Source organism: Papio anubis, chromosome 3 (genome assembly GCF_008728515.1).
Source record: "Papio anubis isolate 15944 chromosome 3, Panubis1.0, whole genome shotgun sequence".
NCBI classification, from domain to species: domain Eukaryota; kingdom Metazoa; phylum Chordata; class Mammalia; order Primates; family Cercopithecidae; genus Papio; species Papio anubis.
Window position 1 is genome coordinate 125,420,401 of NC_044978.1, and position 21,206 is coordinate 125,441,606.

At 40.3% G+C, this 21,206-nt stretch overlaps 1 protein-coding gene and 1 long non-coding RNA gene across 4 annotated transcripts in view; one reads left to right on the top strand and one right to left on the bottom strand.

Annotated features, from left to right (window-relative positions):
• RASGEF1B (RasGEF domain family member 1B) overlaps positions 1-21,206 on the bottom strand; it is a 614,418-nt gene that overhangs the window by 68,795 nt on the left and 524,417 nt on the right. The gene's annotated exons all lie outside the window — the stretch shown is intronic.
• Positions 3,893-6,757, top strand: LOC103884373. The gene is made up of 4 exons (XR_646936.4): positions 3,893-3,992; positions 4,473-4,525; positions 5,897-6,010; positions 6,593-6,757. It is a non-coding gene; the product is annotated as an uncharacterized LOC103884373 (long non-coding RNA).

The following is a 21,206-nucleotide window of genomic DNA, read 5'->3' on the forward strand; positions in this document are numbered from 1 at the left end:
ATGAAAGTAGTACTACTGTTACTGCAATTATGACACAGATATAAACAGATAGGGCAGAGGGGGAAAAAAGTTGATTCCAGAACACGCTTCATGGAGTCTCACTCCTATAGAAGAGCAAAAGGAAACCTAGGTAGGTTAAGTAACTTGCTGAAAATCAAGTAGCCAGTCAGAAGTAGAAGTGAAGACAAATTCTCATTCACATGTTTTGACTGAATGACTCATTTTTCTACTACTTTACTTCTATTACTTGGCCTTGAGAGCTCATGGAAAATGTGAAGGAGAGGCATCACCTGGTTACTCCAGTCATAGGAAGGCTGGAGAAACATTAAAGAAGTGTTCAGAGAAAGCACAAAAGGATAGGAAAGAGGTGATCAAGTCCTGGTTGCGATGGTTATAAGTAGAAGCATAAGGGTGGAGGGATGTTACGGAAAACTTTTACTAAGCATTTCTGACCTACCAAGGTCTTTATGGCTTTATCTCATGTAACCATCAAAACAATCTAGTCAATGTACTCTCCATTTTCTGATTGTGGAAGTGAGACAAGAAGCAGCTACTAGGTAGCTGAGCTGTGATGGATCTGGCACTGCGTAACTCTGTTCAGGCCTTCCGATTGCTATTCCTCATTCCACAATTACTGATAAAGATTGTAGAGGATGTCGGCCCAGTGGGAGAGTATTAGAGACTTTTTTTAAGGGAATATATGCTCAAAACTTACACATCATTTATCGTCACTAAATATTTCCTTTCTAAATTTGTAGAGTAAAATATTAGTAAAAATCTCAAGATGGATTCATGTTGGGTGTTTTCTTCTTGAAAGATAACAGACCTTTTTTAAGATTAACAATTTTAGGATCCTCCAACCAGAAGGACTAGAACAGGTGGTTTGAGTCAGTGAATAAGTGCTATCACCTAGGGTTCTTTAAATGAAATTAGCCTGGGATATTTTATTTCTCTATATCAAGTAAGTAACTGAGTAATAATAATATCCAACTCATACACAGAACATTCTAAGTACCACGTGCTATTCTGAGAAGTTGCACATTCATTTAATCCTCATAACTGCACGAGGTGAGTTCTCTTATTCTGCAAATGAAGAAACTGAGACACAGGGAGGTTAAGGAACATGTCCAAGATCAAACAGCTAAAAAGTAGTGGAGCTCGGATTCAAACGCAGGTAGCTTGTTTAGCACTACTCAGTGTTGCACATTGTGTATCACTTTGTATATTTCCTCACCTAGGATTTAATTTAAAAAGCGATTTTTCTGTCTAAAGTAAAGCTTTCAAATTCTGAAGTTAGACAGACAAGGGTTCACTTATTAATTAAGTCATTCTAATATTGATTCATTCAGTATATATTATAATCCTACTACATAACAGGCTAAGTAATAGCAAAAGTAGACATAGTTTCTGCTGTCTTAAAATTTAAAGTCTAACAAGGAAATACACTTAAATCAAATAATTGCAAATAAATATAAAATTACAAACATAAGAAAAATGAAGGAAAGATTCAAAATGTTATGATAAGATTAAAAAAAAAATACGTAAGAGGTATATGTCCTAGTTAAGGGTGGTGGTTCTGAGGAAATGACTTTTGAACTAGAATTACTAATTTAGTGTTCTTTGTTTTGTTTTTGTTTTATATTTTGTTTTGAGACAGGGTCTTGCTCAGTAGCCCAGGCTGAAGTGCAGTGGTACAATCGTGGCTCACTGCAACCTCTGCCTCCTGGGTTCAAGCGATTCTTATGCCTCAGCCTCCTGAGTAGCTGGGATTACAGGCACTTACCATCACACCCAGCTAATTTTTGTAGTTTTTAGTAGAGATGGGGTTTCACAATGTTGGCCAGGCTGGTCTTGAACTCCTGGCCTCAGGTGATCTGCCCACCTCAGCCTCCCAAAGTGCTGGGATTACAGGTGTGGGCCGCCACTCCCAGCCTTAAGGTTCTTGAGTTAACATTACTAAACTTTAATATCCACCTAGGAAATAAGGGTAATGGATTGTCCTAAAGTCTTAGTAACATAGTAAATGCAAAGAGGTTATCCCAGCACTTTGTAAGTACTTAATAAATGACAGTCATTGGCTTTGTGATATTATTTTTCTCTTTGCCTCTTGACAGGTATCCCATTAGAGAACAGGAAACAAGAAATATGAAAATTGAGCATGATAGCCATCATAACATTAGAAAGGATAGGGGCAGGAAGAAAATATTTTTAAAATACTATGGATTTTAATTTGTAAAAAATAGAGTGATTCCAATGGATTTTAAATTTTTAATAGAGTTAGTAAAATAAGCAGTAACCGAGTGGGAAAATAAATGCACATGGGAAATTTAATTATTCGTTAATGTTTTTCTGGCATTTCCAGAATTTTGCCATGATATTGATTGTGTCTACAGAGTGCATGTTTTTCTGTGTTTTTAAGTATATCATTCAGTGTTATTCCTGGATTGACTGATTAATATGCTCTGACTTTTACCCACAGCTTAATATTCCAGCACATAGGAGAAAAGGTTAGGTCGTCTGTAGCTGGTGTAAAGGCCAGTGGAGGTGGGCATTGAGAAGCTACAGCTCGAAGTAAGAAAGATATTTCAGAGCTAATATGTGGATGGTAGAGAGTTTCCAACCTGATTGTTCTCTGCTTCAGCTTAGCGAGAACAAGATGGAAAGCCTTTTATGTCTTCATAAAAGCTTATTTAATCTTTCCTGAAATGTGAGGTATCTCTGGAAGAATTTCCCTGGGGATAGGTTAAGTCCTGCTACACTTTTTTCCCAGAAATTTGCTTATGCTCCCTTGGGGAGAGCACTTCAAAGGTACAGAGGACACTTCAAAAGGCCCGGAGCCTCATCCATGACTGGTGTAAACTGATTGAGGTATGCGCCCTGCAAATTCCATGAGTACACAGGCAGGCCAGCAGGTAGGCAGGATGCTCCTGGGGAGAGGGCTATGCTGATGTGGACCTGAGCACATTCTTATCCAGAATCCCAACTCCACCCCTCTTGATCTGGGGGAGGAGAGAGGAACTGTGGACAGGAAGGGCAGTAGAGAGTGGGGGCATAGGAATCTGTCCAGGCCACATCTGGACTTTAGCTATTACCCGCTATTTCACCCAGCTGATTTTGTCCCCACGGAGACAATCACTGCAGCAGCATCTTTCAGGAGTCTGGTTGACTGTCCTTGATTCTTGTACTCTTGAGCACCATCAGCTCTGGAGTTTCCATCAGGAAAATATTTGCTTTTCTTTGGTCAGTCTAAAGCTAACTAACAAATATGACTCACATCCTCTCTGTTATTCCTTCTGGGTTAAATTCTGAAATATGGAAGGGAGCTATGTTACAATGAAAATGTGACATTAAGTAATGACAGCCTTAAAAAATCACCATTAACTATGAATGGAATTGCCATGTTCTCTCTAAATGCAAGGGTGTTTTTCTCATCATCAAGGATGAGCACTAAAGATGTCTCACGTTTCCAGAGTGATTCTGAGGGGCTGACTTTTCATTTAAAATGTAAGTTTCGTAACTATGATCACATTTTTCCCCATGTAATTAGACAATTGCATCTGACTACTGACTAACGACAACAGTATTTTTACTCCCTCCTCTTCCAAGCACACCCACAGACCCACAGATTCCAACTTAAGGATAGTTCAACTTCCAAGTTTTCAAATGTACAATGGGTTTGTCAGAAAGTATCAATGTATTTTCTATTTATGACATTTTTTACTTATGATGGGTTAATCGAGATGTAACTCCATCATAAGCTCCTGAGGAGGCTCTCCCTGGAGGGATAAGGTGGAGAGTATAAAGACCAGTAAAATAAAAAAGACAGGAATAGAACTTTCCAGGCAAAAGGAGGTAATAAATAGAATCACCATGGCAAATCCGGAACAACTAAGAGACGCTTTTAAAGGCAAGACTGCCTTCTCCAGAAGCTCATTCTTCAAGTCCCCTCCCCATGCAAGCAAAGACAGGCAGGCGCTGTGAAAGTTACATGGGTGAGATACTACTTCATTCAAATTCTTCATCTTAAAACTGCACAGCAAAGAGGATGTCTTTCCCCGCTTAGAATTTCAAAAATGTGTTTTAAGAATGTATTTCCTGTGTACAGTTAGTCACTGCATTATTGACCACACCTAGCACATAGTAGGTAGGTAAAGGGTTGTTGGATGACATATATAACTCATGGAACACCCTATGCGTTGCTAATTCCTGCTGCCATCTCAGAAAAGAGCTTGAATTTTTCGTCGGTGTCAAGCAACAAAAGCCCCCTTGTCCCCCAGCTCTTATGTTTAAGGTTTCCACAAATAGGAAATACCATCTTGTTTATTCCTTGACCTGTGTGTGACTGCTGTGTCTGAAGTTTAGCTCCAGAAATAAAAGAAAAAAAAAATCCCCAAACAATTTTTTTAAAAGACCCTCCCTCAATGCTGTTTGCTGCCACCTTTTTTTTTTTTCCCTTGGCTTCCTTCTTTCAGCATGACATCCTCTCAAACGCTACCTGACAGACTGCTGCAATCACCCTGTGAATGTAAGTAATTTCCTTATTGACAGCCTCCCATTCTCTCTGACATCTGCCAGCACTCCCTGACACTTGAATAAGCATTAAGACATTAACAGTCTGGCACAGGTTTAAGGGCTGGAATAGTAATGCTTGGCAGGCCTGCTGCACAAAGCCACATGCAAAGACCCCCACTCATTCAACTCTGCCGTCCTTCTGGTTGGAAAATGTGGCAGAGCCCACAGTAAATGCCGATTATTCGCTTGACTGCTCTGGCATTTCGGTGTCTCCTTAGACAGGCCAGATCGTACATTAAAGGAAAAGAAAGGGAAAACACGAAAACGCCTGCCTGTGAGGCAGTGTGAGAAGTGAATGCTAATAAAAAGGCAGGTCTTTGCTCAGTGAGATGAGTTAATATTTTATTTATCTTATTTTAGTTATGGATTTATTCTTTGAGATGGAGTCTTGCTCTGTCATCCAGGCTGGGGTGCAGTGATGCATCTTGGCTCACTGCAACCTCCACCTCCAGGGTTCAAGCGATTTTCCTGCCTCAGCCTCCTGAGTAGCTGGGATTACAGGCGCCTGCCACCACATCTGGCTAATTTTTATATTATTAGTAGAGATGGGGTTTCACCATGTTGGTCAGGCTGGCCTTGAACTCCTGACCTCAAGCACTCTGCCTGCCTTGGCCTCCCAAAGTGCTAGGATTACAGGCATGGGCCACTGTGCTCGGCCAATATGTTAAAGGGATTGACTTCGAATAGAAGCAATGTTAAACTCCCCTAACATTACAGAACAATTTACATCATACTTTCTTCTGAGAATATCAGATTCTTTCCAAATACTGGCTGGCAAATGCCATCTTTGTGCCATGAATTTCTGAAAGCCAATTTGTGGATCCATACCCAGAAAATTATTAGGAAAGAACACCATAGTAGTCTTTGTTGCTAGAATCTGTTCACTGAGCAATGGCAAAGCTATTAACATGCTTGATATTAACCTGCAAAGTGAGTCAGAGAGCTGCTTCCATTCTGTTTTAAGTAGAGCTTGTTTTGGATCAGAAACCTGTAATCTACACAGGTAATGCTGAAGTTAACATTGAAACAAGAGGGACAGAACTGTTCCTGTGAATGCTACACTTTTTCTTGAGTGAAAAATGAGTCAATATGACTGCACTTGGGAAACAAAAGAAGAATTAAAATAGGTCTAACAGAAGGTCAAGGTAGTCTGATGAAAGGGTCAGGAAGATGTTTCCCTTGGGCATATTCTATGGCTCATGAATCTCCTGACATCTTCTGGGGCGAAAAGTCCCCATCTTTCTCATTCTTCCATTTGGGCACTGTTAGGACTGGGGGGTGTCACAGAGAATGGTTGCTAGTTGCACAGTGATTCTTTCTGCAGATTGTCTTCATTTCCTTGTTGATTGGTTTGAACCTGGGGTCATTATCTCTGCTTTGCAAATGAAGAAGAGAAAGAAGCTCAAAAAGGAAAAGAAACTTTCCCCAAATCGAACAGGTAGTAAGTGGCAAAGGCCTAAAATGAACCTGGGTCTTGACTCCTGGGTTGGTATGTTTCAATCACGTTAACTCCCAGCCCTTAATATTCCTTAATATTCACCAAGGCAGCTTGGTGAATATTACCAGAGATAGGACACAGCAAATCTGGAAGGACAGTGACTACCAGTCCAGGGCCAAAAGAGCTGTCTATGACCGTGATTATGCTGACTGATAAGTGTCTGAGCAGAAACAGCAAAATCTGTTCTAATCCACCAAAAGAGGCTGCTGAGATGGGCAGGGCAGCCGCCTTCAGACTGACCTCATTCCTTCATAAGCACGCAGGAGAATCAGGGCCAGCCAAGTGGTGGGTATGGGAGGTGTTTGAGGATGGGTGGCCAGGGAGAGTTAGAGTTTTTAAACTAAATTAAGTGCCTCTTCTGGGTTTGCTCCGAACCTTGAATGTTTTAAGAGTATGGGCTTTGGAGGCAGGGGGATCTGAGTTCTGAACCTCACTAGCTGCTTAGACTGGGCTAAGTTAAGTGAACTAAATCTCATTTTCTTCATTTGTAAAATAGTAATGACAACCATATCTTCCTCATAGGCTTGTTGTGAGGACAAACTGAGATGAGGTTTGTGAAGCGTTCAGCACAGAAAATGCTCAACATCTCTCTCTGGATGTCCAGCAGTTACTTCAAATGCATCCCCCAAGGCAGTTCATCTTCCATGTAACCATAATAATCACAATAAAAAGCCACTGGGAGCTGTCTGTGTTCTGTGCTTTACACTTATTATCTTATTTAATCCTGCCGTTAGGAATTATTTTTCACTTTTACAGATGGGGTAACTGAAGCTCAGAGAGATTAACCAACCTGCCCAAAGTTTCACAGCTGTTAAATGTCAGACCAGACTTGGAAGCTAGGGTCATCTGATGCCAAAGCCCACTCTGGGCTAAACCACCTTGCCCTTACCAGAGATGAGGCTGCAACCCACAGGAACTTTGATTTTCTTTTTTCCCTTGGTTTCACATTCACACAATGAGGAATTCATCCCCTGCTGTTTTATCTCATAGGGATCTTTTACATCTTGTCCAACCTTTGCATTCACTCTGTTTACCCCACTTTAGGACCAGTTTTGCATCTGCTGGACACCATGAACTGCTTCTGCATGGCATGAACTGCTTTCTGAATGCCTCTTCTTCCACCCAAGTCCCTTTCTAGTTCACCTCCACCTACCATAGTACTGCTCGATTAATCCCCTAAAGCCTAGCTTTCATCATGTCCCTGCAGAAAACCTTCGATGACTTCCCACTGTCTGCAGGAAAAAAAAAAAAAAAAAAAAAAAGATACTAGTTAGCCTGGCAATCAAAGTCTGGTTCCTCCACAAATGCACAATTTAGCTATTCATTACTTCTCCTATATACTCAGTAGAATGCAGATGCCATGACTACAGAAATGTGTACCCTTTCTTCACTGCGACATCCCCAACACCTAGAATAAGACCCTGTTTATACTAAGTGCTCATTAAATATTTGCTGAAGTATGAACTGAACGATTTTTCGCAGCCAAAATGATTGTATTTTCTTCCCACCGTGTTTTACTGTAAAGACACTGAAAGACATGAAACCTGCTTTCTTTTTTTTTGAAGCTGCTGATATATTTTTTTAGAAATGAAGAAAAGCCAAAACAAGATTTTAAAAATTTGATATATTTTCAAAGATAACATTTATCAAATTAATGCTTTTAGTGTCTACAAAACACAATGTCACATAATTGTGCTATTCAAAGATAATTACAGGGTCTATAAAAATATTCATTCCTAGTCAGCACAGGCAGCGTGATCCAGTACTGGAACAGTTTAAAATAGGGTGACAGAGGACGCCTTTAGTATTGCCAGTGTATGCATTCCTGAATCAGGGTATAAACTCTTCTGTGGGCCCTCCTGAATGTGGCCTGGAACTAATGGCTCTGTGGCCCCACCACATGTCCTCACGCCCTATCTTCATGCATTCCTTTCCTTCCCTTCCATCTGCCCACCTTCATACTCCATCTATCCTTCAAAGACAACTAAATATCTCTTTCCCATCTTTTTCTAGGGCTCCTTCACCAGCATAATTCACTTATTCTTCTGACTTTCCCATAGCAATTTAATTGTAGGTTCATATGTGTTTATGATTTATTCTTCTAGTTATATATATTTTCACTAGGTTCATGGGAACAGAACCCATCATCTATTTCTGATGTATCTTTGTACCCACTCTCTGCCTACTGCTTTGTATCACGTCATGTCCACAGATGCTCAATATATATTTTTGAATAAATAAATGAATGTGGCAATGTAGGTAAAAATAACAGATGGCTGAAGTCTCGGCATTAGGCATTTGGCTGACTTTACCAGTTGGTGGAGGGAGTAGGGGAGAAGGGAACTGTGTCTGACAGAGAGTTAGCAAATGAAAGGCAGCAAATCGTGAAAAGCAGCATGGCCTATTGATTAAGGATCAGTCTTGAGGCCGACTGCTTGGGTTCAGATACTAGCTCTGTCTCTCATTTGTTGTATAAGCTTTAGATAACGGATGATATTTTTATCTACCTAATAGGTTTTGTTGTGAAGATCGGATGAGCTTATAAATGTTAAGTGGTGATTCTCATTGTGGTAGATTGCAATATTGTTTCAAATATTTTGCTACCTTTCATGTTAAAACACACACACACACACACACACAGACACACACACACAGACACACACATCTGTCTTAGCTGCTGTTCTGGCTGCTATTTCCAGAACAGCAAATTTCCATAGACTGGATGGCTTAAAAAACAAACATTTATTTTGTAAAGTTCTGGAAGCTGGAAGTCTGAGATCATGATGCCAGCATACTTGGGTTCTGGCAAGAGCCCTCTTCTGTCCTTGTGTTCTCATATGGCAGAGAGAGGATGACTTCTCCTTGTGTCCTCATATGGCAGACAGAGGATGACTTCTCCTTGTGTCCTCATATGGCAAGAGAGGATGGCTTCTCCTTGTGTCCTCATGGCAGACAGAGGATGAGAGAGATCTCTTGGGTCTCTTTAATAAGAACACTAATCCCATTCATGAAGCCCCCACCCCCATGACCGGATCAACTCCCAAAGGTCCCACCTTCTAATACTATCACATTAGGGATTAGGATTTTAACACATGAATTCTGGGGGAACAGAAATACTTAGTCTGCTAGTCTGCTACATTATTCCTGGTTACTGTCATGTGACTTGCTGTGTTCCTTTCATTGACATCAGTCTTGGCCATGTGACTTGCCGTGATGTGGCATTTCAGTGGAAATGACATATGTCCTGACCGAGCAAAGGCTTTCTGGGTCATTGCGCCCTTTTCTCTCTGCCATAAGAATGACATATCTCAAATAGGTTCTTCTCATTCACCCTGATCCTGCATTGAAGAAGCCATTTGGAGAAGTCTTACCCATCACGACCACCTACAACCTCTGTTACTGTAAACCACTAAGATTTGGGGGTTACTGCTGTAACACAGCCTGGCGAAAGCTGACTAATAGCCCAGTGTAAAGAAGTACTCAATCCCTATAAAGCCCTTAGAACAGCGCCTAGAACATAATAAGGGCTCAAAAATGATTATCATAGTCAATGCACTGACTTTCGACACACTTCCCAATTTGCACTTGCTGGTCTGAAATTAAAAGCCTCATCCTTGGAGTCTTCCAAATATTCTGTCACAGACAATCATCTGACTAAGAGTTGGAAGGCGTGGGTTCCGGTTCTGACTCTGCCCTGTGACGGTGCTCACGGGACATGTTCTTTCTGTTTCCTCACAGATAATTGTCAAAGTTCCTTCTAGTTCAGAGAAGTTTCTGAGTCTGCAGACAAGCAGCTGTTGGAATCATCTACATCAGTAAACAAGTGTTAGCTCTACCAGTCGCAAAGCTGGGCGATTTGTGCACCTTGGCTTCTCCGTCCTTTTCTCCCTTCAGAGGTTTATGTTAGGCGTTAGCCATTGCCAGTTTTCAAAGAAATGGCATTTTTATAGGCTCCTGCCGCAAGCCAATTTTTTTTTTCCATTAAGTTGGGGCGCAAAACTCTTAGCCAGAGGAAAAAGTGGTTCCCTAAAAAAGGGAAATACATGCTTTACAGAGGTTATGAAAAAATCTTTGGCTAACCAAGTACTCTCTAGCATAAAAGTACCAAAAAAAAAAAAAACAACAAAAAACAAACCAGGGTACAATCAGAGAAGAAAACAAGGCTGCCATGGTGAGCAGAGCTCCCGCCTGAGAACCAAAGCCTTGGGTCCCAGCCTGTTTCTGCAGTTAGTCGGCCAGGTGACCTTGGGTAATCACTCATTTATTTCTATATGTAATAATAAAGGATCTCCAGATTCCTGTCTAGCACTAGCTAATATTTCATCACTATGACTCCATCAGAGTTAATTGACAGGGTTGTTTTTTACAGGCTTTAAGTGGCAGTTCTCTTAATTTGCAGAGTAGGGGAAATATAATAAAGAGGGAAATGTTTACAGAGGAAGCCCAGCCCACACTAATCTTCTGAATTGGTAATAAATTTTGATCCTAAAGGAGGAATAAAAGAAAGAACTAGATTTATAATCATTTAACAAACAAGCATTATATATGATTTATCAGAAGAACAGGTAGTCTAGTATCTTTTCCTGCCTATCCTCGGGGGATTTTCTGTTTCAACTAAGGAGAGCTGATCTCTGCCATATTTCTCCCAGTTCTGTTGCAAAGTATCCAAGAGATCAGCCAGAGGTCTGTAAAATAGAGCGTGGGTACCAAAGTTTGCCCATGGATTGATGTATTATTGGTTTCAAAAACCAGGTCCTCCTCCCATCCCAGCACCTTGGGATGGCAGGTGCCTGCTGTTCCCAAGTCTCTGGCTTCAGCAGAATAGAAAAGGAATCCAGCTTCCAGGCTCCTCCTTTTCCTAGATTCCCACCATCATCCTTCCTCAGCCTGGCCCACTCTTGCATATGAGCAGAGATGGCTCCAAGATTAGCTTTGGTAAATATATGATCTAAATAAGAACATAAGCTGCAAGACAAGTTCCTAGGGAGCGCCTACTCCACTTTAAGAACATATTATCTTTACCACATAGAGATTTTATGATGGTCAGAACTTGTGAAAGCCCACCCCCAGCCTCAGAAGGGCATGCCAGAAGAATGGGTCATGAAGGGGCCCTGTTCGAATCTCTCTGTGGGAGGGCCTATTGTGTGGGGCACAGTTGATTCATAGTCTTCAGCTGTTGTACCTTGGATTGACTGCAGCGTTCACTTCCAGGTCACACTTCGCCACGCTGCCCCAGTCATGACTGACTACAGTGGTGGGTGCTAGAGCTGGGCCATTCCTGCCTAAAGGGGGATTCCTCAAATGGGCACCTTTGGTTCAGGGACTCTCCATCAGGCTGGCCACAGCTCTCAGAACTGCACTGTGGTCTGAAGCACTTCCTACTCAACTCTTTCTTCTGTTTCTTCGTTCATAGGTCTCAGAGCTGCATCATGGGCTGCAGGCTTCCTCCACTTCCTCCAGCTCCCTCCACTTTGTCCTTTATCTTTCAGAGGCTCTTCTCGTAGTAAAACACTTGCACATCTAATTCCAGTTGGCATCTGTCTCTTAGAGAAGCAGGGTATGATGCTTTTAAGTCTGTATGCCTGGCCCATTGTATTAGCCAGGGTTCAGAGAAACAGAAGCAATATGATATATCTATATACCTAGATGTAACCTATAGATATATAGATATATCTATTTGTATAGATATGTAGATATATCCTATCGGTCTACAGGATATACACATAGACATACATATAGACACACACACACACACACACACACACACACACACACACACACACAGAGTAAGGAACAATAAGGAATTGGTTCATGCAATTATGGAAGCTGAAAACTCCCTAGATCTGCATTCAGTAAGCTGGAGACCCAGGAGGGCCAATGTGTAGTTCCAGTCCAAAAGTCACCAGGCTCAAGACCCAAAAGGAGCTTGTGTTTCAGTCCAGTTCTGAAAGTCAGAAGAGACTAATGTTCCAGCTCAAGGCAGTCAGGCGAGAGGAGTTCCCTCCCACTCCTGAGAGGGTCAGCCTTTTTGTTCTAGTTAGGCCTTCAACTGATTAAATGAGGCCCACCCACATCAGGGAGGGCAATCGGATTCCCTCAGTCTATCAATCAGATCAAATGGTAATCTCATCCCCAAACCCTCACAGACACATCCAGAATAATGTTTGGCCAGATATCTGGGAAACCCATGCCCCATTTAAGGTAATGCAGAAAATTCATCATCACACTCACGTAGGGCAACTGTTAATCAGTTAAATCACTTTTGCTGAAGTCATGCATACCCATCAAGTTCTCATACTGCAAGATGCATTTATGTTTATATCTCTCTCTAAAATGTCTATGAATGCCTCGAAGGTGGGAATCATGTCTTATTCATTTTTAGATTCTAAATACATAGAAGTTCAATAACTTATATTTACTGAGATCCTACTATGTGCCATGCACAAGGTGCTAGGGATATAGCAATAAATGAAACAGGCTAGGTCCTTGTCCTCAGAGACCTTACATTTAGGTAACAGAGATAAACAAAAATAAAACAATCAGACATACAATATAATGGACTGGTGATCAGTGTGACAAGAGGAGAATAAAGCCTCACAGGGGGATAGAGAAGAATAGAGAAGTATCATTTTACATAGGTGTTCAGAGAAGGCTTGAATGAATAACTGAATAGATGACAGAAATTATGAACGAAGGTATCAGCAAAGTTGTTCAAGTGTGTTGGGGTAAGTGGAATTCGGAGGCGCACAGAACAGAAGAAAGGCCTCCTCCCCACACCAGAGAATCAGCTCCACTAAATTGTTACTTCTCCCAGCTGTGGCTTTACAGTGTTCTTTTTTTTTTGCCTTTCTTACTTCTATTTTCACAACTTTTTTTTTCTTTTTAACGGAGTGGGCAGAGTGCCTTTTTAAAGGGACCTCCTTACTGAAGTAAGTTTTAAGTCAATGTTATTGCTACACTGACCTTCTTCAACATGAGGGCTTAGGGCCAGTTTCCACTTCTGAAGAAATTCCTCTAAAAGTAGTACTCTGGAGACACTTCAGTAAATGAAGATAGACTTGGCAAAGAAATTCCAAGCCTACAGGCAGATAATTAAGAGAGATTTTCAAAGCCGAGGGGGAAATCAAAGACCATTATGTATGTATGGTTTGCACTAAACCTCTTTTATTACAAATTGAGCTCCATACAGCTGTGCAGCAATTGAAGAGGAGACTATATAGCCAGTGAAGGAATGACAGCCATGTGGATGGCGACTTTCTAGTAGCCTATAGAAGCCACACATAAGTTAGGTTTCATGGCTTGTCATGAGTAATTTCAAAAACCAAAGTAGGTGATGTTATTACAGGTCTAAGAAGAAAATGATGATGTAGCAAATGAGGGGGAAAAAAATCAAAATGTCCTATTCCCTTTTAGACCTCCCTACTCAATTCCTTACTCTCAACAGGGATGTGGTAAAACGAATAAGATTTTGTATAGAGCCATCTGAAGTATTTGAGAGGTTTAGTGGAAGAGTCTGGGCTTTGGAACCAGGCGATAGAAATACAATTTATTTCATCCATTTATGAGCCGTGTAGTCCCAGGCCAGTTATTGCGTCTCTCAAGCTCCACTTCTCTTCTCTGTAAACTACCTGCTGGAGTTGTTATGATGAGACAGGACCAGAAAAGTGCCTGGCACACGATAGGTGCTCAATGAACAATTTGTTTCCTTGGGAAGCAAGTTACTTAAGAAACTCAAATGGGCATTTGTCACAGTTTCTCATCAAGAACAGGGGTTACAAAATCAACTATCTCTGGTAAGTCTACAGTAGAATTTGGGGTTTGCATTGGGAGGAAACAACTGTGGTAAACCTCTACCCAAAGAGGGCAGCTAAGGATTTATGCCTGATAAAAGGGGGTCCCATCTCTCCTTTGAAAGGTGGCTACTAGAAGCTTTGCCTCATATAGAGGGGACAGTTGCTGCTAGCTCCTCTCTGGGGATAGTAAAGACCCCATACTGGGAGATTTTTTTAAAAAAGAATCTCCAAAGCCATATTTCTATGTGAAATTTCCAGGTCACATACAATGGTTCCTAATTCAATTAATAAAAAACATGTAACCGGGCATGGTGGCTCTCTTCTGTAATTCCAGTGCTTTGAGAGGCTGAAGTGGGATAATCAATTGAGGCCAGGAGTTCAAGACCACCCTGGGCAACATAGCAAGACCCTATCTGTAAAAAGAAAAAAAAAATAGCTGGGTGTGGTTGTGCATGCCCGTGGTCCCAGCTGCTGGCGAGGCTGAGATAGGAGGATCACTTGTGCCCAGGAAGTTGAGCTGTGATGACACCACTACACTCCAGCCTGGGTGACAGAATGAAACCCTGTCTCAAAAAAAAGAAAAAAAGAAAAAAACCAAAAACAGGTAGACCATGAAAAGTATCCCTGCAGGCATGATGTGGCCTGTGGGCTGCCAGTTTGCAACTTCTGGAAAAGGAACATTTCATGATTACATTTCCATTTCTTGTATAATAAAATATTTTAGTTTAAAAATAATTCTTCAAATAATTCCACCAAGTGCAAAGAAGCCAACATACGAATAAATTTCTTCTTGTATATTTCTATTTCTAGGACATCAAGGACCCAAAATAAACTTTAAAACCTTCGAAGGAGTTTGTTTGTATTTATTCCTCAGGGGTCAGCTGATTGCTGATGGGCAGACAGTTCAATAGTAATGCATAGGAAAAGACAAATCGATCCCTGCTGATAAAGCTGTTTTCTAGGTATGTGTTCATAAAACATGACATTCCCCCCGCTACCCCGTATTCTATTGGTAGCACAGAGGGGTCAAAGAATTAATGAATAGTCCACGAGATTGTTTCCTTCAGATTTTAAGACAGAAGGCAGAAAGACCTTAGAAGAAATTATTTCATGTTTAGAAAAATCTTCCTATTGGCTCCAGATTAGCTTCACAATGACAAAGAGTGCTCCAGAGAAAAGCTGACTGGAAACTATCAGTGGCTGAAAAGTATTAAGCCACCAGTATTTTAATTAACTTGTTCCACTCCATTTCTGAACTTACCACAGAGGAAGAAAAGAAATTGTATTTCAATACAAAAAGTCACAGTAAATGTTAAGCTCCATGTTTGATTGACAGTCACCCACACACCCGCATACACTAAAACTAGCAGCTATAAATTTGGAGCATTTGTAAGACCCAGGGGATTTCTAGAGTGTGTGACAATCCAGATATATGTGCCTCGTTTACCCACAGAAGCGGTCTCCTGCGGGGGAAATGTACTGTGACATCCATTTTGATAGGTAACAGGCACATTAAGATGGAATTAGCTCAGCTGGAATATGACTGTGATAGCAGGAATAGAGAAACACTGGACCAGAAAAACTACAGGGCATCCTTAGGGAACATGCTCAGTTCCCTTAACAACATGTACAGTCATTTGTTCAGAATTGACTGGGGGGAGTTGAAATGATCAATACCTCTTCCCAAGGTATCCGTGTATTCTGCAGATGTATCTTCAGCAAATGATTGCTCAAAATATAACTGTGCAAACAGTATTGGGCAAGTATTGGATCTGAAGTCTGATTCACTTTATAAATGTGGAAACTTAGTGACATGCAACACAAGCTAATTCAGTATTCTTCTGCTTATTTTTCCATATATCCAATCCTGAAGAGTAAAGTCTGTAAAGAGGGGCCTGAAGATGATGTTTATACCTATTCTAGGCATGATAGGATTTCTTCCCCTCTTAAAATATTAGGCTAGGAACCAACAATAAGGATATATGGAAAAGAACAAAAAATTTTTCTACCCAAATGATGTTTCAGGAATATGCTGGAATTTTTCAAATTCTCACTTATTACTGGCAAAAGGCATAGTTTGGAAGTTACAAAAGTCAGAACCTGAGACACATAAACGATCAAAAGGTGTTATTGGTAAAGTATATTGAGACCACTGAGAGGCAGGCACTAAAATAAAATAGCACTCCTGTGAAGCGGCGTACAAATAGAATTTCTATTTAAAAAACAAATCCTCAGTAACTGCCCTTGTTTGCCAGACTTTTTCTTTCTCACGACTCCCTGTCTCTCATGTTATAATGTCCTCAATAATTAAAGCATTTGACCTCAGGAATCTACCCATTTGGAGGGTGAGTATATTTCCATTATTGTATTGAATAAACTTTAGTTTGAGAAAGGCTTTCTGGGAAAGATGAGTCAAATTTAAGTAAGTATAAATTGGCCACCATGTTTCTTGGGATTTTAATGTTCCCAAGATATTGAATAATCTCAGTTGGGTCAACACTACAATTGACTTGAATGGCAGAACTCCAGGGGAAGTTGCTATGCTGGATTTGGCACTTAATGATGCTGCAGTTGTGTTTTCCCTTGAGAGAGTGCCCCATTATGGAAATGGAATCTCCAGAGTGGGATTTAAGTAGGGGTAGTCAAGACATCACTTTACAATGTCAGTGAAGATCTGATTGGCCATTTGGGTGGAAGACAGGACACAAACTCTAGCTGGGATAGTGGTAATATTGATTTCAGTGCAGATTACTGCATTCTGCTCAAATTCCTGCTGTCATTCCAATTAAAATCAATAGTCTTCTTTCTTACCAATTCCCTCAAATGTGTAGGTTGCTGCAACCTGCCAAGAATGTATTAGATTTCCTTAATAAAGATAGATACATCACAGCAGTAGGTTAAGTGATACGGCTAACAGTTAATCCTTGCTTCATTAAGCCAAACCAAATAATTCTCATTTAAATGAAGAAACCCATCCTGCTTCCCAGTAACTATTTGGTATTGAAGCAGCAATGAGAGCTCAGGCCATGTAAACTTCACTTCTCTTTAGGGACTCCTAGGGCATTTCCACTAGTACCCCATGGAGAATGATAAACATTCAAAACAAAATGATACTTGTCCAAGGAAATGCATAAAATAGGCTTTGTGAAACCTCTTCCTAGAGTTTGTGTTTTTTAAAAAAATGTGTGTGTTCACTCTCTTGTTCAGTCATGAAAATATGAGAATCCTCCATGGGCCTCTCAGACATTAGTATGAATTAGAAAATCCTACCAAATAATCTCCACAAATCATCTCATGCAAAGTGCCTGGGCTTTACAGACTAAGTGCACGTTATACATATAAATCATTATCACTTTGGGGTTGATTAGAAAAGGGCAGGTATTTTGCAATCCTGGCAGTGCGTGTATGCCTGTAGCAGCTGATTAGCTATTTCAAATTAATAGCTTGAAATTAAAACAAGCCTGGGGTTAGAATAAAGGGAAATGGTTTTTCTATGTAAGGAAAGCTTCAGTCTCTTCAGAAAGCCCCCCCTTCCCCCTCCCCCCTTCCCTTCCTCTTATTATGCAGCCTCCGAATGATGTCTGTCAGCTAGAGGAATTATATGTGTATGACTTAGCATGTGAGTTTCCAGATCTCACAGGCAGGAGAAATGATGGGAATAACTGGAAACAACCAAGATGTCAATAAAATGTATTTTTCTCTAGTCATCTCACAAAAAGGCCTTGAAAGTTTCTCAGGGGGAGTTTTCCTGCTGTGAGACAGGCTGAGCCCTCCCTCTGTCTGCCATAGCTCAGGAGAAGCAGTTGGCCTCCCCCCAGCATGCCCGCTACACAACACAGGTGTCCCCCATTCAGTGAGAAACCAAAGAGAAAGAAAAAGCTGAACAGAGAAAAAGAGATAAAACAAATACTCTGTTTCCAGGGCAGCTGGGGGCACAGGAACAGAGAGATTGGGTAATGTGGTTGAGGTTTATAGGTACAAAAAGGAACTGGGTTTTAATGAAAAAATTTTTTTTAATTTGCTTTTTTGCCATTTTGCCTTCTTAGTATACTTGGCCTAGATTTTGTTTTGGAAAGTATTAGAAATCAAACTTGCACTATCTTACTTTGTCTTCTAAAGTTAAGCAAGAGAGAAATGAAGAAAAACAATGTGGATCTTTGAAAGACCCTTTTCCAGGCAATAGAAAATATACTTTGATATTCTTGCTGCCTCTCCAAAAAGTCTGGGAGCCTGAAGTTTGTCTAAACTTGGGATTTCTTAACTAAGCTGGGCAAGGCTTTTATTTCCCCAACTATTGACTTCATTTCCCTGATGATTCCCCTTATGTTTCCATATTTTATTTGATAATGATAAGCTGTCTTCTACGCAATTTTAAAAGAAAGATGATAATGCCATTTTGTAGGCAAAACTAATTTTTTTCATGAAATTACCCACTAAGAATGCATAGTAACATACTCCTCTGTCTTAAAGATTGCTACCATTGCAACATATTGAGTAAAAAGAGGGAAAAAAGGAAATGCTTTGACATCAAACATCTGTTTTCAAACTCCAGCTCTGCCACACACTAGCCATGTGGCATTGGGCAAGTAATTTAGCTTTTGTGAACATCTGCTTGTTCGTCTCTAAAAGGTAAGGTTAATAAAAAAATACTTGGCAGCATTTTGTGAGGATTACTTTAGATAACAAACACCCATCATGGCAGATATTATGTATCCATTTCCTCCATTCTCTGCCTCCCAATTTGAAAATGCTTTCTGGAGATTCAGTTTGATTGGTATCCTTAAAACACCTCCTCAGTCCAGTCAGCTCTGTGGTAGGCATTAGGAGAAATGACAAGAAAGCAAAAAAAACCAAACCTAGGTCTCAAAAGAACAGTCCTTTATTCGAGCAGACGAGATGTATGAATAAAATGCAACTGGGAAGCAAGCAGAGCACATATAGACAAGTTATTAGATGTTATGGTATAAACAGCAGATGCCAAGAAAGATTATGGGAATGAGATGGGTTTTATTTAGGCTTTTTTGATACACAGAATTTTAATTGGCATAAGCAAAACAGACCACTTTAAAAACAAATAAACTCAGGAGACTTCTTTAGTGGAAAGAATATAGGTTAAGATTTGAAGGTAGAAATGAACAGAGCATATACCTTCAAGAAACTGACCTACTTGGAACAGAGAGCTTCACTGGGGAAATGGCTCAAAAAGAGTATATTGGGACCAGTCAACAAAGAGCCTTGAATATTATCCTAACTAATAACACCTGATCTATGAGCCCTCCAGAAAAAGAATGAAAGCAGAATTTTGGAAAGGGTATTGCTATCTAGCATGGACTGGAGACAAAGTTTGGGGCCAGAAACTGCTAGGGTCGTGTGCGTGGAGGTGAGTTAAGCTGTTTTGTGCTACTTGGATGCTTCCTTCTAGAGTGTGTGTTCCAAGTCCTAGGCTCATTGTTTCACCAACTTTTCTAGATAGATGGTTCCATCCACGTTCACTCAACTCTGGAGAGACTGGCTTATAAAAGCTTATTTAATAATATAGAAAATTATACATAGTTATTAAGGGGAATGGGGTGTATATACGTTAGGCAATTTAGCCTATCTAGTTTCTGTAACAAGAACCCCTTCTGGAAAATTAAACCAGTGTCAGAAAGTTCATTAGTCAATCAAGTTTATTGGCCATTCATCAATTTATCAAATATTAACTAAGCATCTACTAAGCGACAAACAGCATGGGGGCACTGGGACCTGCAAGTGGCTTAGTGAGGCTGAAGGGGGAAGGAGTGGCATTAGGGAGTGAGCAGAGGGGAGGGCAGGAGCCAGGACACAGACGGCCATGTATTTCCTGGTGAGGGAACTTGGACATGTTTCTCTTACTGGCAAACCAGTGAAACGTCGTGGTACATTTAGAAAAATAAAAATTATTTTAACTTTTTTTTTTTTTTTTTTTTTGAGACAAAGTCTCACTCTGTCATTCAAGCAACTTTCCCACCTCAGCCTCCTGAGTAGCTGGAACTACAGGCGTGCGCCACCACACATGGCTAATTTTTGTATTTTTTGGTAGAGACGGGGTTTCACCATGTTGACCAGGCTGGTCTTGAATTCCTGACCTCAAGTGATCCGCCCATCTTGGCCTCTCAAAATGCTGGGATTACAGGCTTGAGCCACCGTGCCTGGCCTATTTTAACTTCTAAATACGTTACTATTTAACTTGATACAGCATTGACTAACACAGAATACATGTGTTTGCCCCAATAATGCTACCAGTTTGAAATAAAAATATATAGAAAACACATGAAAGTCAGATGTAACAACCTCTAGGAAGCTAAGTTTTGGTTACAAAAAATGAACTAAAGGCTGATATCACTAATATCCATAAGAGTCATCTATATACATTTAAAAAACTGGATTGTTATGTTTTCAAGTTAGGAAATAAATTAATTTCAAAATAGTGGGAAAAAAAGAATGAAATCAAATAAAATCATTATTGGGGGAACCATCATAAAATTGAGCAAGCATATCTACTAGAGAGGCTCTAAAATATATACATTTCAAATTAAGCCTCATTACAAATGTGCAATTTAATTTTTTGATAGCTAATGCATTTACATGGCTCAAAATCAAAACAACATGAAAAGTGTAGAGAGTGAAGCAAAGCTCCTACTCCTGTCCCCAGCCCTTTTGATACCATTTTGTTAATTATTGCTGTACTATTCTGATCTTTGTGTATACCCCAAATATGTCTTTGGTAAATATGAAATTTAATTTGGAATTTAAAAAAGAGAAGGAAGCAAATCAACATTCACTGGGCAACCACTACTTGCCAGACACTGTAGGTGTTTTCCCATAAGTTAGGTTACTGATTCCTCACAGCAGCTCTGTAAAGTTGGTCTACCACAAGATGAAATGTCATGGCAGGTGGGCGAAAAACCCACCTCTTTGCATCCTGTGTTAGCAGTAGAGCAGTAGTACTTTCTCTAAATTTTCCTGCCTCTACAGTCACATTGGACATACCTTTTGATTTCTGTATTTTAACTAATTGCACCACTTTCACAAGAGCTTTAAAATACCCACCTTTCAGGGCTGTTTTGAGGATTGAGTTGCTAAGTACATGGCATATAGTAAGAGTTCTATAAATGGAAGCTGTCATTATTATAATGCCTCTGGGAGAACTTTGTATGTCAGCTAAGCTCATTCGATATGTATTGATTTCTGTTTAACTCATGGGGATGGCCCCCTTTTCTGATTTAGTCTATACTGATGCCAACTTTATTCTTGGGTGAGTAACAACCATATAGATATAAATAAATCTAGGTATTAGGTGACTAGATCCTCTCTTAGACAGC